Source organism: Canis aureus, chromosome 34, assembly GCF_053574225.1.
Source record: "Canis aureus isolate CA01 chromosome 34, VMU_Caureus_v.1.0, whole genome shotgun sequence".
Classification (NCBI taxonomy): domain Eukaryota; kingdom Metazoa; phylum Chordata; class Mammalia; order Carnivora; family Canidae; genus Canis; species Canis aureus.
The window spans coordinates 11,654,560-11,674,403 of NC_135644.1; the positions used below are offsets into that span (position 1 = coordinate 11,654,560).

At 38.7% G+C, this 19,844-nt stretch overlaps 1 long non-coding RNA gene across 1 annotated transcript in view; it reads left to right on the forward strand.

Moving 5' to 3' along the window:
* Positions 1 to 110: 110 nt before the first annotated feature.
* Positions 111 to 19,844, forward strand: part of LOC144304895 (uncharacterized) — a 36,718-nt gene continuing 16,984 nt past the window's right edge. The window contains exon 1 of the long non-coding RNA XR_013371884.1: positions 111 to 587. This is a non-coding gene — a long non-coding RNA (uncharacterized LOC144304895). The remainder of the gene's footprint in view (positions 588 to 19,844) is intronic.

Below are 19,844 nucleotides of genomic sequence, written 5' to 3' on the forward strand. Positions count from 1 at the left end.
TATTTTAGAAAAGTAGACTAATTGTCTTGCCTCCCACCCCCCCACCCAGCCATCACTGGATCGTTTCCATTTAAACCATCTTATAGCCAAAGCCACTTTACATCATTTAGGTTTAGCCCTTTAAATAAAAGGCTTCTAATATCTCTTACATATGAAGGATTTTAGAGTATTGTATATGATATGCAAACTGTTTGCATTAAAATCTAAAACAAGATTTGTATATATTCCATGTTATTTGGCCACATAAAACTCCGGCTCTTGAAGTAATTAGGGATCATTGGAAATTATCATTTTGGATCCTAGTCAGGGAGTATTTTAAAGATCAATGAACATCGGAGGCTTCCAAATTCCACATTCCGCATTCCACCCTCTCCACACCCAAAAGAAAGAAAGATTAAAAACAAATTCCTCTGGTATTGTCAGTTGTTCTCAGGCATTCTCCGCACACCCGCTCGCGGGATCGGCCGCAACAGCTCAATCAATAGGGAAGAGTAATGTAATCATTGCCGCCGCGTTTTCTGTAATTCCTCATTGTGGTAGCAACAGCATTTCAATAATATTCAGAGAGACTATTTATGGTGCTTAAGGTAAGAGGTTTGTGCCATGTGTAGAATATCAAAAAATTCAGTGCTAATATTTAACCCCTAATGAGAAACATTCTTAAGGAAAGAAACATTTCAGCACTTCTCTGTGCCGGACAATAGTCAGAGGACACTGAGCCACAGGGCATTTGAATGGGAAAAATAGTACGTGATGACCATTAATTAATCGAGGACCAATACAATATAGCATACCCCCACCATAAGAGATTACATGGCTGATAAATGAAAAATGAGGACGCCCACTATATACTGATACAAAAACTTCTCCAAGGTATTTTGTCCCGCAAAGCACAACACTATCCTCCTGCATAGTGTATACAGGAGGCTATCTTTTATGTGTAAAAGGAGAAAAATTAAAGATATACATATGTATTTACTTCTTTATAAATAAGGAAACTGAAAGCTGTATCTAAAACTGATAACATTTTTCATCTGGGTGTGTGTGTGGGGTTGGGGGTACTGGGGTGGATGAAAGACAGGAATGAGTAGAAGATGCTTATATATATTCATATATATGATTTTAAACATGTGAATAATTATTTGAGAAATTAAAAGTTATATAAGTGGTATATGTATTATCAGCAGGGAATGAGTTTAATAAATATGGTATATTCATAGAGTGGAATATTATGTGGCCATAAAACAGAATAAGGAAGCTTTCTATCTACTGATTTAGAAAGATCCCTAGATGCGTTATTGTGTTTAAAAGGAAATCCATATACAGAATAATGTCCTTAATATGCTACCATTTTTGTGGAAGGAGGATGAGTATTTGCTTGCATGTGATTAATTAGCTCTGAAGGAACACACAGGAAATAAATAGCGGTGATTGGTGTGTGAGGGGAAACAACTGTGTGGTGTGACTTGAGGTTGGGAGACTCTTCATCGAATAGCCTTTCTATGCTTTTCTCTTCACCACTTGAATATATTATCTTTTTATGATAATAAAATTCAGGCATTCATTTTTTAAATTGTAGTATTTAACTACAATTACTGCTTTTTCCTGAAGAAAGAAAAGAATTAATTAATAAATTGATCTTGGAATTAGAGAAAAGAAAACCAAGCTCTAATTCATCAAACTATCTCATTTGACAGACTACTAATCTAACCACTACCAAAGTACTAATATTTCTCTTCACTTTTCTCTATACTAATTTGACTGGAATGTACTGTCTTTGATTCAAATGTACCTTAATAAAATTAACTGGATTCATTTTTTTTCTAGACATGTAAATAAATGTCAGGCTTGTCTCCCATCCACCCCACCTCCCATTCCAGGAAGGGAGGACTAAATGGATTGAGACTGTGTAATTTAAATTTTACCTGGCTCATTATCACTTTCAAATAATTTATGCATTTTAAGCAGCTGCTTTTCTTCTCCTTATGTGTCAATCATGCAAATTAGCAACCCCTCAATGAAACTAGCCTATAATAAATCAATTTTTAAACTAAGTATTTCACAGGATTATCTTTCCCTGTACAGATTTTAACAGCTGTAAAACACCAGCACTTCCAATTGGAAAGTCATGGAGAGATCATGAGCTTATAGTTAAACAAATCTGGGGTTTAATCTTGACTCTGACATTTATAAACTACATATCCTTGGACAAATCATTTAACCTCTTTAATCCTCAGTCTTCCTTATCTGTCAAATGGGAATGAGAATGCCTATTCGCAGGGCTGTCATTTAAAAAGGCATATTAAATTGTTTAGTAGAATGCCTGATAGTAGAGTGGCCAATAGTCTTGGTTTGCCTGGGACTCTTTCCTTCAGTACTGCAAGTCCTACCCACTGGGAAACCCCTCAGTCCAGGGCAGATCTGGACAGCTAGTCACCCAACTGGTACAAAAGGAATATTCATTGCGAATTAAAATCTTGAGTGCACAGAGTAGGGAGGGCAATAGCACCCATAGTAGGTTGTTTTGTTTCTTGGGGAACTTCTGAGAGGAGGATACAAAAAGTCAGCTCTGAAACTTTTAGACAACAGAAGCACAAGATAGGCAAGGAAAGGTGAGTAGTGACTTGACTTGGGAGCCAGACAGCCTGAGTTTTATTTAGTTCTGGTTCTGGTTGAAGACCAACAGTGTGGCTTCAGTGCTACTGGGCTTTGGGTTCATCAGCTGTAAATGAGAACTTTAAACCAGCTCTTTCTTAGCTCTAAAAGTCTACTTTAGGAATAGTCAGAAATGGGATCCCTGGGTGGCGCAGCGGTTTGGTGCCTGCCTTTGGCCCAGGGCGCAATCCTGGAGACCCAGGATTGAATCCCACGTTGGGCTCCTGGTGCATGGAGCCTGCTTCTCCCTCTGCCTATGTCTCTGACTCTCTCTCTCTCTCTCTGTGTGACTATCATAAATGAATTTTTAAAAAAAATTAAAAAAAAAGAAAGGAATAGTCAGAAATGCTCACGTGCTAGGAAAATATCTGAACATCACCAAAAGGCAATGGAAAAGCTCAATGTTCCTTGTCTCGTCAGCCCCTCCCATGCTGTGAGCGTGTATCAAGCATTGTCTACTATGTTGAGAACTTTCTGCTGGATAGAAACAAGGTGAATGAGATCCAGCCCCAGACCTACACTCACATAGGACCAAGTGAGCATTATTTTTGCCTACTAGAATCTGAGGAATCTCTGGCAAGAAGTTGGTAACCAGGGTCTAAAGGTTAGGTAAAATATGAATGGGCTGTAGATGGCAAGATACTGAGGACAGAGGCAACAGTCTGAATGGAGGGGAGAATGCTAGTAGGCTGGAATCCTAGTGCAGACTGTGGAGATAGGTCATGAGGTTTGCTGAGAGCAGAGAATAAATACTCCAGAGAGCTCTAGTAAAAGAGGGTCTTTGCAGTACCACCCACTGCCAAGTGAGAAAGAAAATGGAGGCCTTGGGTAATGAGGAGGAGAGAGATGAAAATCTAAAGTGGAACCAGAGCAAGGCCAAGGGAAGGTTTCTTTAGAAAAGAGGGGACATGGTTGCAATACTTGACAAATTTGCAGCAGAGAGAACATACGTAGAAAAGTTCACTTTGGAAAGGAGCAGGGGGTTTTCTTCTTTCCTCATTTGGGCACGGGAATAAAAGAAAACTCCAGAGAAGCCAAGCGGTGGTAGAATGGGTTTCCTGGTCTCAATCAACAGAATAAAATACCAGTCAATGCCACCATGCTAACCCTTTTAGTTGATTTAACTATCACCTCAATATGGTGAATTATCTTCGTGGGTACGGAACAAGGACAGTGGTGTTCAATTAACAGGATAATGTTTTGGTTAACTGAAGGTTTATTGAATGTTTCAAATAGAAATTATGCCTTGTTCCAACTTCTGTTTTTTTGGATTTTATAAAAATCTATTGATCTATTCTCCTCTCCTGGCAATTAAAGCATAAAGGTGGGCAGCCTGGGTGGCTCAACAGTTTAGCGCCACCTTCCACCCAGGACGTGATCCTGGAGGCCCAGGATCGAGTCCCACGTCGGACTTCCTGCATGATGCCTGCTTCTCCCTCTGCCTGTGTCTCTGCGCCCCCCCTCCCTCTCTCTCTCTGTGTCTCCCATGAATAAATAAATAAAATCTTTATTTATTTATAAATAATTATTTATTTATAATCTAAAAAAAAGCATAAAGGTGGACTTAAAGATAGGATTTATTGGATTTTAATTTAAAAATTGTTAATTATAAAAAATACAAAGAGGAAAAATTCTCACATACCCCCCCCTCCAATCCAAATATTACTAAGATTTTGGGGCCAGTATTTCCTCCTAGTTTTTTTCTAGGGATTTTTATTGTTATGATATTATGCAAATTGTTAACATATATCACAGTGGGTCTTTTTTCACTTAACCAAAAAACCAAGAATTTTCTCATATTACTGCAAACTCTTACAAGAATTTGCTTACACTCATCATTTTAATATCTGTATTCCATGATAAGACTATACCATAAATTATCCACCTACCCCTCTATTTGGACATTTGGGTTGTTTTTAATTTTTCACTATTATATGTAATGCAACAGCACACAACCATATAAAGAAAAGAGATTTTCTAATTTATTTAGGATTGTTTTCTTTACCTTGATTTCCCAGGAATAAATTTTTTGACCTCTTTTTTTTAGTATAGTTTACATATCTTGGAAGTCACTCATTTAAAGGATACAGTTGTTTTTCATATATTCACAAATATGTGCAACCATTACCACAGCCAGTTTTAGAGCATTTTTATTGCCCCCAAAAGAAATCCTATACTGTTTAGCTATCACCTCCCTACTCCTCACCCAACACCCACCTCTCACCAGCCCTAGGCAACCACTACTCTATTCTCTATCTGTACAGATTTCCCTGTTCTGGACATTCCATATGAATGGAATCATGTACTATGTGGTCTTTTACAACTGTCTTCTTTTACTTAGCATAATGTTTCCTTTTATAGCTGAGTAATATTCCATTATATGGATATACCACATTTTGTTTATCCATTCCTTTAGTTAATGGGCAATTGAGTTGTTTCCACTTTGAGCTACTGTGAGTAATGCTGCTATAAGCATTTGTGTACACATTTCTGCGTGTACCTATGCTTTCATTCTTTAGTGTATATACCTAGGAATGGAATTGCTAGATCATAGGGCTACATCACAGAAATATAGGTCACAGAAATATAAATTCCTGCCCAAGAGAGTTAAGATACATGTAAGTCTCTTAATATGTATCTCCAAGTTGCTTTTCAAAAAGCTTTGAATTAAGTTTTAACTCTATGATTGAAGATCTTACTGTTATTCATGGTCGGTTCTCAGGAGTAATGATGTCCCAAAATAACAGCCTAGGACAGTGTTGTCCAATAAAAATATCATACAACTCATTAGGTAATTTAAAATCTTCTAGTAGACACATTTTTTTAAAAAGTAATAAACAGGGGAGTGTGGGTGGTGTAGTCCGTTAAGCATCTATCTGACTCTTGATTTCAGCTCAGGTCATGATCTCAGAGACATGAGATTGAACCTCACCTCGGGTTCTGTGCTGAGCACCAAGTCTGCTTGGGTTTCTCTCTGCCTCTCCTTCTGCCTCTCCCCTTGCACACTCACGTGCTCTCTCTCTTTCTCTCTCAAATAAGTCTTTAAAAAAGTAATAAGTGAAATTAATTTTAATAATATATTTTATTGAACTCAATATATCCAAAATATATCTTTTCAAACTATATATTTAAAAATTATTGCTAAGGTTTTTTTTCTTCTTTATTCACATTCAGTTTCTGAAATCTAACATGTGTTTTACACTTTACATCTCCATTTGTTTTTGTTTCTGGTTTGTTTTTGTTTTGTTTTGTTTTGAGATTTTATTTATTCATGAGAGACACAGAGAGGCAGAGACGCAGGCTCCCCACAAGGAGCCAGATGCAGGATTCAATCCTGGAACCAGGGATCATGCCCTGAGACAAAGGCAGATGCTCAGCCTCTGAGCCACCCAGGTGTCCCTCACATCTCCATTTGAACTAGGCACATTTCCAGTGCTCAGTAGCCAAGTGTGGCTTAGTGGCTACTGTATGGAATAGCACAGGTCTAGGAATTTGGCTATCTTCTTTGGAAGGTGGCAGGCGGTTACTTTTAAAAACATATCCTCATTTATGTCCCTTTGTTACCTTACTCTTTTTAATAAAAATGAAGCAGAAACAAAATTTAACTGACTAAAAAAGCCTCCTAGATAAGAGAATGGCTTACTAAATACTATTTTACTGCTTCATATTTCTACCTGTTGAGTAACAATGTATAATGGGTGAAAAAAAAGACAACTTTAAAAGATACACTCCTTTATTCCAGCTTACTTGAACAGATCCTGGGGCTAGTTTTGTTTCTAGAATCTACATTATGTTACTGAATGCTAAACACCAGTGCTAACATTCTCTTAAATTAATAAAAATTTCTTTTGTTTAGTCTTTAATGATGAAATGAACAGGAAAGAAGAAAAGCAAGAAATAGATTTGACTGTGCTATACTGATGAAAACCATGTTTTTCAATTTATTCTCACAATAAAAAGTATTTGATCTGAAATCCTATATAATCCCAGGATGCAACAATCCTTCTCTGTTGTATGGCAACTTCCTGCCATGCATAATTATTTTCCAAAAGCGTATCAGGTCAGAAATGAAGCAGAGAATGGGGGAAAGAGTCCATAGTGATCTTAGGCAGATTTTATTTTACTAGTAGGAATCAGTTGGATAGTTATTACCACCTGGCACTGCTAATGAGTCTAGTTGGGAAAACAAAGCAGCAAAGCATTCCACAGCAGACTGCACCGTGGTCCAGTTCTGGGGAGTCTTTTGGGGTCTGTTGAGCATCTGAAGATACATTTGAAGGTGTTTTGGCTGTTATAAAAATCAAATTCTTCATTCTTCAGTTTTAAAAGAAACCTTTTGCTTAGAAAGAATTACCAGTTGTGATTCATTGGTGCTTCTATAACCTAAATATCTTACTGTATTTATAAAATAACTTCTTATAGCTCAAATATATCTTATACATTAAAAACAATTTATTTATAATAGTCTTGGAGGAAGTAGACCATCTCTTTCAAGAAAGTATTTCCACTACTAATTCAAATGTCCTCTAAGGAGCCTAAATAAAGAGACCCTATATTGTAGTCATTCAGTGCAGGAAGTCTGATGTCAGAGTCCTAGATTCAAATATGAGCTCCATTTACTATCCAAGTTATTTTTCTGTGCATAAGAGCCCCCTCCTGAAAATAGGAATAATGACAGCTATATTAAGGTTGAAGTGACATAATGTATAAATGGTACTTAACAGAAAGGCCATCACTTCTCTTTATTGTGGGTTTTAGGGGGATTATTGATTTCATATACATCTTATGGATTCTAAGATATCACAGCAGAATAGAGAATAGCAAATAAAAAGTCAGGGAATATCAAAGAATCAAGCACCGATTATTATAGTATAAAATTGCTATGCTGTATTGAAGAAAGCATGGCTATTCCCCAGGCTGTGAGAACTAAGGAAAAGAGGACTGGAGCAATGGGCAGGGGAAATAGTGGGAAACATGAACTTATTTACCAAGAAGATGTTTTACTAACACACTCCATATGTTGTTAACTAATTCACTACATATTTACTGAGCACTAAGTGTATGCAAAGTACTATGCTTGGTATTGAGGTTACAAATATGAGATATGCCACCTGCCTTCCGTAATCTTTTTTTTTTATTATTTTATTTATTTATTCATGACAGACAGACAGAGAGACACAGGCAGAGGGAGAAGCAGGCTAGGTGCAGGGGATCCCGGGTCTCCAGGATCACACCCCGGGCTGAAGGCAGCGCTAAACCTCTGGGCCACAGGGGCTGCCCTGCCTTCAGTAATCTTAAAGCCCAACAGAATGTTGTCTTTATGACTGTATGTACCACCTTACCTTGTAGGTCGTCGCTGGCTTGTCAGCCCTGGCCTCTTGGTTATGAGCAGCAATGCTTTCTTATTCACATCTGTACCTCTGCATTGTGCACAGTGGCTGGCTCATAATAACTACTCAATAAACATTTGCTGAAGTGACTTCCTTAGCAAGAAGGAATCAATCATTATTGGATTTCCAGCTGTAATAGATAAACTCTTTGAAGGCAGAGACCCATGCTTGTAAATGTCTTCATTCTAAGAAAGGTGGAATTTTGATAGTAGTTACACCACTATTAAAGCATTATCATGCAAAAAAATTAAATAAAATAAAGCATTATCATTAAAATGAGAGTCACTCTGTAATATCATATTTCCAACAGGTTTCTTTAGTCACAAGTACAAAAAATACACAATTGCATTGCACTGTCATATCTAATCAAGGGAAATAAAGCAATGAAAATGTGCTCTGATACGTTTTTTTTTTTTTCTTGAAGTCTGGAAAACCTTTTATTTTTCAATGAGAGAGCTTTTTGTTGAATCATAAATGCTGGGATTTCATCATTATTTTCTTTTTTTTTTTTTTTTAAAGATTTTATTTATTTATTCATGATAGTCACAGAGAGAGAGAGAGAGAGAGGCAGAGACACAGGCAGAGGGAGAAGCAGGCTCCATGCACCGGGAGCCCGACGTGGGATTCGATCCCGGGCCTCCAGGATCGCGCCCTGGGCCAAAGGCAGGCGCCAAACCGCTGCGCCACCCAGGGATCCCTCGTCATTATTTTCTACTCAGATTACTTTATTCCTCTTTTTAAAATAAAATTTAGAGTAGCCCAGGTGGCTCAGCAGTTTAGCACCATCTTCAGACCAGGGAGTGATCCTGGAGACCCAGGATCGAATCCCACATCGGGCTCCCTGCATGGAGCCTGCTTCTCCCTCTGCCTGTGTCTCTGCCTCTCTCTCTCTCTCTGTGTCTCTATGAATAAATAAATAAAATCTTTAAAAAAAATTTAGACAATGAAACACACTTAAAGGAGGAAAGACAGATTATATCATATGTGTGTGTTCCAATTCTCATGTGAAAATAATGTAGTCAATGAGAACAATTCATAATACTGTTGCTGTGTATTTGATAAAATTATATTTTGAGTACATCCTTTCTGATGCCCTGTGAAGTAAATTGTGCATTAGGATATTATTAACTTTGTTAGATTGTGGAAGTTTACAGCAACGTTTTGATGGGGTAAGTGGAGGCAAATTATAGATATTCCTAGTCTATTGAAGCTCATTATGATTGGCAGTCTGGAATCGAATGCTAATCTACAGCCGAATCCAAGCATGATGACTTTCCATTAATCTGTGATGGGTTTTTATTTCTTTATTATGAGCTAAATGTGTAAATTCAAAAGAATTAACAAAGCCATCTTGGCACGATTTAATTCTCAGGCTCCCTCTGCTGGTAGTAAAAGACAACAGATTTACAGAGAACTTAAGAATGAGAGTAGTATCACTATTTCCGCAATTTTGCCTTTTACAGTAAAGCGAAATTTATTGTTAGACATTCATGTAATAAAACCAAGTTTTTTGGTTTATAGCTAGCCAGTTTTCTCACTAAAGATTAAGCGATATTTTGTGGTTAAATTAATTCATATTTTCATCACAGAAAATTGAACTATTTTGTATTTAAAATAAATATTTGCCAGAGTTATACAGATTAATTTATAACATCACTTATACAAATGATCACCAACAGCTTTCATAAGCAGAAACGGCACACTTAATAAAGACATACTGAAGATTTAGTAGCTACCCAAACTACTTTATCCTCTCCTATATAAATCCTGTACAACGTAAATACACACCCCACATACCATCCAATAAAACAATTACTTTTTAGGCCATAAGATCTCAACATAACACATAAAAATACATTGCAATTTGGAAAAAATATATTCGACTTGCAATTCTCTGAGTATTTGTGTATACAGTGCTGTTTTAACTTTGAAAAGCATTTTCACATTTATCATCACATTTTATCCCAAAGCCCGTGAGACAGAGCAGATACAATTATCCCTATTTTACAGACAAAGTAACTGAGGTCAGAGAAGTTAAATGATTGGCCCCATTATGCACTAGTTAGCAGAAAAGAGGCTTCAGCTCTTCCAAAAGGGTCTGCAGGCCTCTCTTTTGAGAGCTATTTAATAAAAAGGCATTAAGAAAATTATCTAACTTGTCTAGTTTTTTATTAACCGTGTTGTCTTGAATTGCCTATCCATATTTATGCTTCACAATCCCCTATTCAGATCACCTCTTAATGAACCCAAATCTTCTGAAAGCTATAGACAATTTTCAACTAAGGGTCCTGGTAAAGAAATAGAAGAGAGAAAAAAGAACCAAGTGGGGACCAGTTTAGCATTATCCACTGGGTTGGTCAAGAATTGGGGGAGGGCTGTGTTCTCCTGACCAAGTTCTAAGATCATTTGGGAAGTGATAAGAGTTAGGTGATTGTATAGAAATGTAACCTGGGTTCTAATTGGGTCAACCTCAAGATAAAAACAAATGAATACTCCAGTTCCCAGGAGTCACCCAGGCCTATAAAGTAGAGTCTTTCAAAACCAAATCACGAACTTAGCTTTTTTTCCCCATGCATAAGTGAACAACCTTTTAGCAAAATTTAATGACAGAGTTGAGACCAAAGATTCTGGTCTAACTAACAATCCTCAGTGAAATAGGTTTGATGGTTTCAGTTGAGTGCATATCATGAAAGCACTCTGGCACAATTGATAGGATGTTCATGAGGAGGTAATATACAGATCCACAGATTAAATTACTTTTCACCCCAAGAGATATTTATAGGGGCGATCTATCAAGGTTACAGAGAACAGCAGTGACATGACAGTGGAATGCTCAACCTAAGCTTATATGCTAGAACATAAAGACACCTGCAATTTTATCCTTGTTAACTGCTACAATTGACAACTTTTCATTTAAAAAAATATTTTGGTTCAGAAGTCAGTTCTAAAGATTTATACTTGTTCTTCAAGTTGAATAAAAATGCAAAAATATATCTTTTATTATAGAAAAGATACTACCTGCATCTTAAAAAAAATATATAAAATTACTGTTTTCATAGCAAGAAAAAGTCTATTTTATTATAGAATAGATGCTACTTCTATCTTCAAATAAGAAATAAAGACCAGAAATACAAAATTATTGTTTTTCATCACCATAAAATCCATTCAATTGCAAAAAAAATATTTTTCTGAATAGAAATTTCAGTAAGCATTTTGCCTCTAGAAAGCCTACTGTGAAATCAACTCAATTTCAACTACATTTCAATGTTAGGTAATACTGATGGATAGAATTGTCATCTTCTACCTCACAAATTCTACTTCACTAACTCTTAATTGGAATGAATCTGTTCCACCTGACCTTTAGATACACACATGTTCAAAATTGTGTTATTTTCTGGATCTTGTCAACAATCAAGAAAATAGACCTAACTGTGCTTTCAAAAAATATAATAACACTTTAACATTATCTCATATATCTGATTACTTCATTCTTCAGACACAACAACCAAGGAAGCAGAAGAAAACCAAAAAAAAAAAAAAAAATCTAAGAAATAAAAATAAATCAGACCTAGGTTCATTCACTTTATTCGCAAGAAAGTTCCTTGGCACCTCTTTTATAGTCTATTTCCTCTTATTTTTAACGTTCCAACAAGCTTGATTACCCAGGAAGAAAAGTATTGCTAGAGGTGGGCATATTGACATTAAGAACAGCGTTTTATATATACCAGATATAAGTCAAACTACCACTCATGTCCAGAGAAAGGATTGTAAAATTGTAAAACACACACCAATTCGTGTCTAGTCTGTCATAATAGCAGAGAGCAAGATTGAAATGTACACTTATAATTTCTAACGCACAATAAGCTAAAGACCCTATACTGCCTGCTAACCCTATTGCTTGGCTTCGGTGGGGCTATCACAGAGAGAGAGAGAGAGAGACCCCTGAGCAAGTTTACTCTAGGGAGGGGAGGCCAAATCTCTTCCTCCACACCTGAGTGCAAACACAGGTTCAGAGGCCCAGAGAAGGGCCTCGCCAGGAGGGAACAACCAGAGTTGGCAGCCCATGTAACCCGCATTCACTTATCCATGCAAGGCCACTTCTACAGGGCCTCCATTGCAGGTTCTTCTGTTCTGCTTGTACTTTGACACAGGAAAGCTGCGTCCCCACCCCTCCTGGGTAGCATCCAACAGGGGTGGAAGTGAAGGAAGATTTTCTCCTTTTGATATTGGAGCAGTCTGACAAGAGCTAGAAATAGAAACTCAGGTTTACATGTTTGATGACCAGTTGTCTTCCCAAAGTGATAAATCGTGGTTAAATCAGAAAGCCATATCAAATACCTTTTGCCAATCAACCTTTCAATACTGTGTTTAGTCCCATTTTTCTCTCTATAAATATAACCTTAATTTGATGAAGTCATAGTTGCTGTGTTTCTTTGGTTCTCTCTTTAAATGTTGAGCCCAACAAAAATCGGACTATTCTATAAAAGACAATATCATGAGAGAAGTTTCTAATTTAAGTGGATATCTTTGAGAATCTTCAAGCAAACATTTGGAAATGTTTGGTTAGACAATTTAGAGAATCTCCAAGTGATCATTCAAAACCAGGTCTCAACCTTCTTAATAAAGATCCTTTGCTGCAAATCCTTGAACTTTTAGTATCTGCTGATTAGAAAGCTACATAGTGATGACAAGCCACTGTGCCAGGTTAACAATTTAATTTTAAATTAACTTGCATTTAATCATAACATCTCATATATTTAAAAGTTAGCAATACAAATATATAGGAGACACAAATTCAAGACCCACTCACACACCTTTCACAGTAACTCCAAGGGCTCTACAAACTAAGACCCACAGATTGGAAACTACTTCTTTAGAATGACTAAACTCATGAAAATATTAAGTAGCTGAAAGAACATCTGACCATTTTGAATGTGGGCAGGTTTTAATTTGGCAAGAATCTGGGGGGAAAAGATCAAATTAACTGTCTTCCCCGCCTTTTTTAGATCAAGTGCATTTTGAATATAAATAGGATAAAGAAACAGAAAAACTGAATACTTGACTGTCATTGAAACCAAAGAGCCATTACATTTTAACACAGGAAGGGATGTCATTAAAAACCTATCCTTATGTGAGAAAAATATTTTGTTGGTTTTTTTTCCCCCATTTTATCTTTTATCCTAGGGGGGAAAAAAAAGGCAGAAACTTACAGAATGGGGCAGCCTGGGTGGCTCGGAGGCTTAGCACTGCCTTCGGCCCAGGGTGTGATTCTGGAGACCCAGGATGCTGGAGTCCCATGTCGGGCTCCCTGCATGGAGCCTGCTTCTCCCTCTGCCTGGTCTCTGCCTCTCTTTCTCTCTCTCTCTCTCTCTCTCTCTCTCTCTCTCTCTCTCGGTCTCTAATAAATAAATAAAATCTTAAAAAAAAAAAAAGAAAGAAAGAAAGAAACTTACAGAATGATTAAGTAGGAGAGTCTTGTAGTGAATAAGCACTGAGTTTTCAGAGCCAAGAAAAATGAATTTAACACCAGGTCTCAGCCCTAGCCAACTGTAGGATCTTGAGTTTCTTCACACCTATGTTTCATATGTAAAATAAGAATAGTACCTTCATTAGAGAAAATAATGATAAAGGTCGGACGAAGTAACTATAAAGTACTTGGTGCATATTGATATCTCAAAAAATGGTGGCCATTATTATGCTTAGAGAATTTTGCCTGTGAATGGATGCACAAGTGAGCTGTACCTTTAGAAAGCTAATATATTTTTAGTATACGTAAAGGAAGAACAAATTGCAAACAGACCTGAAAGCCAAAGGCCCAAAATGCAAAGAGAGTGCTGATAGGTAGCTATCCTTACTCTACTTAAGTCAGCTCCAGGAAATGAGAGAAGGAATTTTTATCACTGTTTATTTTGTGCTTGGGCTCTTTGCTGAGGCCACGAGTACTAAATGGTGTCTACACTCTTGGTATTACAGGAACCACTTGCAGAAGAATTAAGCAATTCTCATACTTAAAAAAAAAAAAAAAGCCCATAGACCTAGGAGAATGTTTGAGACAAGTATGGATTATGACACAGACATAGTTTTCAGACCTTCTTGCTTACGTGAAATTTATAGATCTCATTTGTGAAAGGAAGCCAGGTCTCCATGTTTAAATAGGCATATGTATCCCACTGCTAGATTTAGAGATTGTTTATTGTCAAAAAGACTCTCAGATGGGCTCATATGCTGATACTGCAGTTTTTCTTTAATAGAATATTAATTGCTTTCCACTACTACCTCAAAACAATTGAAAAAAATATGAATCACAAATATGTTGTGGCTTTAAGCTAAAAGAGTTTCCACTTCATTTCTTTTAAGATTTTTTTTTAATTCATGAGAGACCAGAGAGAGAGGCAAAGACACAGGCAGAGGGAGAAGCAGGCTCCCTGCAGGGAGCCCAACGGGGACTTGATCCCCATCTCTATCTCCAGGATCACACCCGGGGCTTAAGGCGGCGCTAAACCACTGAGCCACCCAGACTGTCCTCCACTTCCCATTTTTTATAACTCTGAATATTATGCATTTTTTTTACCTTGACAATGAATAGGTATAAAAGTCTAGTTCTTCATATTTGGTGAGAAGAGAGGGAAGAGATCTCAACTTAGAATTTCCTTTTTTCTTGTAACTTATTAAAATACTTAGGAGCCAAACATTTAGCTTCACTCGAAATAAGGATTGTAACATCAAGAAAGTACCCTTGGCCCTTCAGGGATTTTCTTGAAGTCTGCAGAAAATCATCCTGATAGCACCTGAAGGATCAGGAGGGGATAGTTCAATTACAGTTGGGAAGTGCTGCAAGGAAGATCTGCACATAATTCTCACAGTGCTCATTACCTCTGGCTTTCTGCCTTAGCAACTGCCATGTACTACATCAAGCGTGTAAATGTTCTATGCAGAATGTTTTTTTGTCACAGCCTTTGGGCTCCTGGAGCACAGACAGGGCTAAGAGAAAGTTAGCATAAAATATTTGGGATCCAGTTCCCTAACTTTTCAAAATATTGAGGTTTTAATCATAAGATATATGATTAATAAAAATATCTAAATGTACTACATAATAGTTTGGTTAAATCATACAACAGTTCTATGAAGGATATAGATACTGTTACCACCTTCACCTGAGTCTGTGTGATGGGTTGCTTCCCAGTATAAGGTTTAAGAATTCATACAAAGTCACCCATTACATTAGGCCCACGTATCCTAGTTCCTCTCTGCTTTCCTGAGGGCATATTAGGCCTAGGCATTGTTCTAGTAAATTCTCAGTTTCCCATTCAGGCTCCTATCATTCTTAAATCCATTCATCCCTTCCATAAGCACTTATTGAGCTCCTACTGTATGCCAGGCACTAAGTATACATATGTATATACTCCCTACCATTGGGTAGGTTATAATCTGTGGGAGAGACAAAGATAAACAAATGAACACACAACTACAGATTGTGGTCCACACTGAAGGAAATAAGTAGCAAGGTGACAGTCAAACCTAGAGATCCTCTGTGGTGTAACATTCAAGCCACAGTCTGTAAGATGAGAAGCACCCAGAGCTTCCCAGGAAGTAGGAACAGTAGGAATGTGCTCAAGGATTCCTGGGTATTCCCAGAAGGCACAGAAGATCAGTGTGGCTGAGGCAGAGCAAGTGAGGAGCAGTATGGGGGCAATCACAATGGAGAAGGGCTAGGGCCAGATCATGCAGGGTTTATTAATTCGGGTTTTCTGAATTGCAAGAAGCCTTTGAAAGGTCTTAAGCAAAGGAGTGGTGTGTGTTTAAAAGACCTCTCTTCATGGGGCACCTAGGTAGCTCAGTTGGTTAAGCATCTGCCTTTGGCTGAGGTCATGATCTCAGGGTCCTTGCTCAGTGGGGAATCTGCTTCTCCTTCTCCCTCTCCCTTTGCCCCCCCCACCCACTTGTGCTCTATCTCTGTCTCTGTCTCTCTCAAATAAATCTTATTTAAAAAGGCCTCTCTTTGATTGACTGTGTGCTAAATGGACTCAAGTTTGCCAATACTGGAAGTGGGAAGACAAGTAAGGAGGCATTTGCAATTGGCCATGCTTTTGAAGCAGCTCTCCTCATTTTGACTTCAAGAGATGCTGTAAATGCAAATGGAGGGCAAACTCTAAGGCAAGTAAGCACTGTGCTGCTAATCAAACTCTATGGAATATTAATAAGCATATCCATTTTTTTAATTTCCTTGAGCATCAGATTTTCTGGAGAAAATTGGTGACCTTGAAGAGTTGTACAAAATGAAAAATTAACAAATATGAAGCATAAACATCATGCCTAGCAGAGAGTAGGTGCTCACAAAATTGTATCATCATTTTCCTAAAAATGGTACCTTATGACCCATAAATTCTCTGTTTTAAAAAATCATCAATATTTGCATTGATAAACTTGTTAGGACATCAAAATTACCTTATTTGGGTCCTTATCTTCTTTCTTGCTTTTTCTTTTTTTTTTTTAAGATTAATTTATTTATGATAGAGAGAGAGAGGCAGAGACACAGGCAGAGGGAGAAGCAGGCTCCATGCCAGGAGCCCGATGTGGGACACGATCCTGGGTCTCCAGGATCGCGCCCTGGGCCAAAGGCAGGCGCCAAACTGCTGAGCCACCCAGGGATCCCCTCTTGGTTTTTCTGTTTCATCTCGGAGTACAGGTTGATTTTGCAAGAAAATGAATAGTCTACTTAATATATGAAAACCAACCAAGTCCTTAAAAATTCCAAGTATGTTCAATGCCATCCTAATAGTAGTTTATTTCTGGTTAGCGTCTAAGACACATTGACATCTTTGTATCTATACAAATGGAGGAAAAGATATTTTAAATATGAATTTTTTTTTTTTTTGGCTGGGTACAGTATACTTTATTGATGGTACATGACAAGGTAGGGCTCTCCAAGCCCCTCCCCTTCCTCGGGGTCTAGGATGTAAATTGGAGGTCAGGAGATTCTCAGTGTGTTGGGGGATTAAGTTGGGGCAGAGACTCCCCAGCAGCTGAGGGCCTCTCTCTTCCTCTTGTTCTTGCTGGGGCTGGTGGTCCAGGAGGCTCTTACTCCTTGGAGGCCGTGTGGACCATGAGGTCCACCACCCGGTTGCTGTAGCCAAATTCATTGTCATATCAGGAAATGAGCTTGATGAAGTGGTCATTGAGGCAATGCCAGCCCCGGTGTCGAAGGTGGAAGAGTGGGTGTCACTGTTGAAGTCACAGGAGACAACCTGGTCCTCAGTGTAGCCCAGGATGCCCTTGAGGGGGCCCTCCAATGCCTGCTTCACTACCTTCTTGATGTCGTCATATTTGGCAGCTTTCTCCAGGCGGCAGGTCAGATCCACAACTGACACATTGGGGGTGGGTACACGGAAGGCCATGCCAGTGAGCTTCCCGTTCAGCTCAGGGATGACCTTGCCCACAGCCTTGGCGGTGCCAGTGGAAGCAAGGATGATGTTCTGGGCAGCCCCTTGGCCATCACGCCACAGCTTCCCAGAGGGGCCGTCCACGGTCTTCTGGGTGGCAGTGATGGCATGGATGGTGGTCATGAGGCCCTCCACAATGCCGAAGTGGTCATGGATGACTTTGGCTAGAGGAGCCAAGCAGTTGGTGGTGCAGGAGGCATTGCTGACAATCTTGAGGGAGTTGTCATACTTCTCGTGGTTCACGCCCATCACAAACATGGGGGCATCAGCAGAAGGAGCAGAGATGATGACTCTCTTGGCCCCGCCCTTCAAGTGAGGCCCAGCCTTCTCCATGGTGGTGAAGACCCCAGTGGACTCCACAACATACTCAGCACCAGCATCACCCCATTTGATGTTGGCGGGATCTCGCTCCTGGAAGATGGAGATGGACTTCCCGTTGAGGACAAGTTTCCCATTCTCAGCCTTGACTGTGCCGTGGAATTTGCCGTGGGTAGAATCATACTGGAACATGTACACATGTCTCAACAAGTAGTTGAGATCAATGAAGGGGTCATTGATGGCGACAGTATCCACTGGTGGTGGTGCCTGGTGACCAGGCGCCCTGGTGACCAGGGCCCCCAGTACGGCCTGGTGACCAGGCGCCCAATACGGCCAAATCCGTTCACTCCGACCTTCACCATCGTGTCTCAGGGACGCGGCTGGCACTGCACCAGAAGATGCGGCTGTCTGTCCAACGGGGAGGAGCAGAGAGCCTCAAATATGAATTTGTATCCTATTTAAAATTCTGCTTCCGGGATCCCTGGGTGGCGCAGCGGTTTGGCACCTGCCTTTGGTCCAGGGCGCGATCCTGGAGACCCGGGATCGAATCCCACGTCAGGCTCCCGTTGCATGGAGCCTGCTTTTCCCTCTGCCTGTGTCTCTGCCTCTCTCTCTCTCTCTCTCTCTGTGACTATCATAAATACATAAAATTTTTTTTAAAAAATCTAAAATTCTGCTTCCAGGCAGCCCAGGTGGCTCAGCGGTTTAGCGCCGCCTTCAGCCCGGGACGTGATCCTGGAGACCTGGGATCGAGTCCCACCTCGGGCTCCCTGCATGGAGCCTGCTTCTCCCTCTGCCTGTGTCTCTGCCTGTCTCTCTCTCTCTCTGTGTGTCTCTCATGAATAAATAAATAAAATCTTTTAAAAAATAAATAAAATAAAATTCCACTTCCAGTTTTAATTATTCACTAAATCTGAATTATATTTTATAAGTCAGTACTTGTCATTTAATAACAGTATATTTGAACTTTACATAATGAAATCATAAATTAAATATTAGGAGTCAAGTAATATTTCCACTCAATAATATTTATAATTAAGATATTGATGTGTCTACTTTCTTACACAATACACAAAAGTAAGTTCAAAATGGATTAAAGACCTAAATATGAGATCTGAAACCATAAAAATCCTAGAAGAGAATATAGGCTGTAATTTCTGTATGCCATAGCAACATCTTTCTAGATCTGTCTCCTGAGGCAAGGCAAGGAAAACAAAAGCAAAAATAAACTACATCAAAATAAAAACCTACTACACAACAAAGGAAATAGTCATACTGAATGGGGGAAGATATTTGCAAATGACATATCCGATACAGGGTTAGTATCCAAAATATATAAGGACTTGCATAACTCAACACCAAAAAAACAAATAATCCTATTTAAAAATGAGCAGAAGATATGAACAGACATTTCCGTAAAGAAGACATACAGGTGGCCAACAGACACATGAAAAGATGTTCAGTGTCACTCATCATCAAGGAAATGCAAATCAAAACCACAATGAGATATTACTTCACACCTGTCAGAATAGCTAAAACCAAGGACACAAGAAACAAGTGTTGGTGAAGATGTGGAGAAAAAGGAGCCCTCGTGCACTGTTGCAAATTGGTGCAACCACTGTGGTTCCTCAAAAATTACGAACAGAATCACCATATGATCCAGTAATTCCACTACTGGGCATTTACCCAAAGAATACAAAAACACAATTTAAAAAGAGATATGCACCCCTACGTTTATTGCATCATATTTACAGTGGTCAAATTATGGAAGCAGCCCAAGTGTCCATCGATTGATGAATGGATAAAGGAGATATATACATATATCTCACTATGAAATGTATATGTGATGGAATATTTAGCCATAATAAAGAATGAAATCATGCCATTTGCAACAACATGAATGGGCTTAGAGAGTGGAATACTGAATGAATTAAGTCAGAGAAAGACAAATACTCTATGATTTCACTCATATGTGAAATTTAGGAAACAAAACAAGCGAACAAAGAAAAAAGATACAAATCAAAAAATGGACTCTTAACTG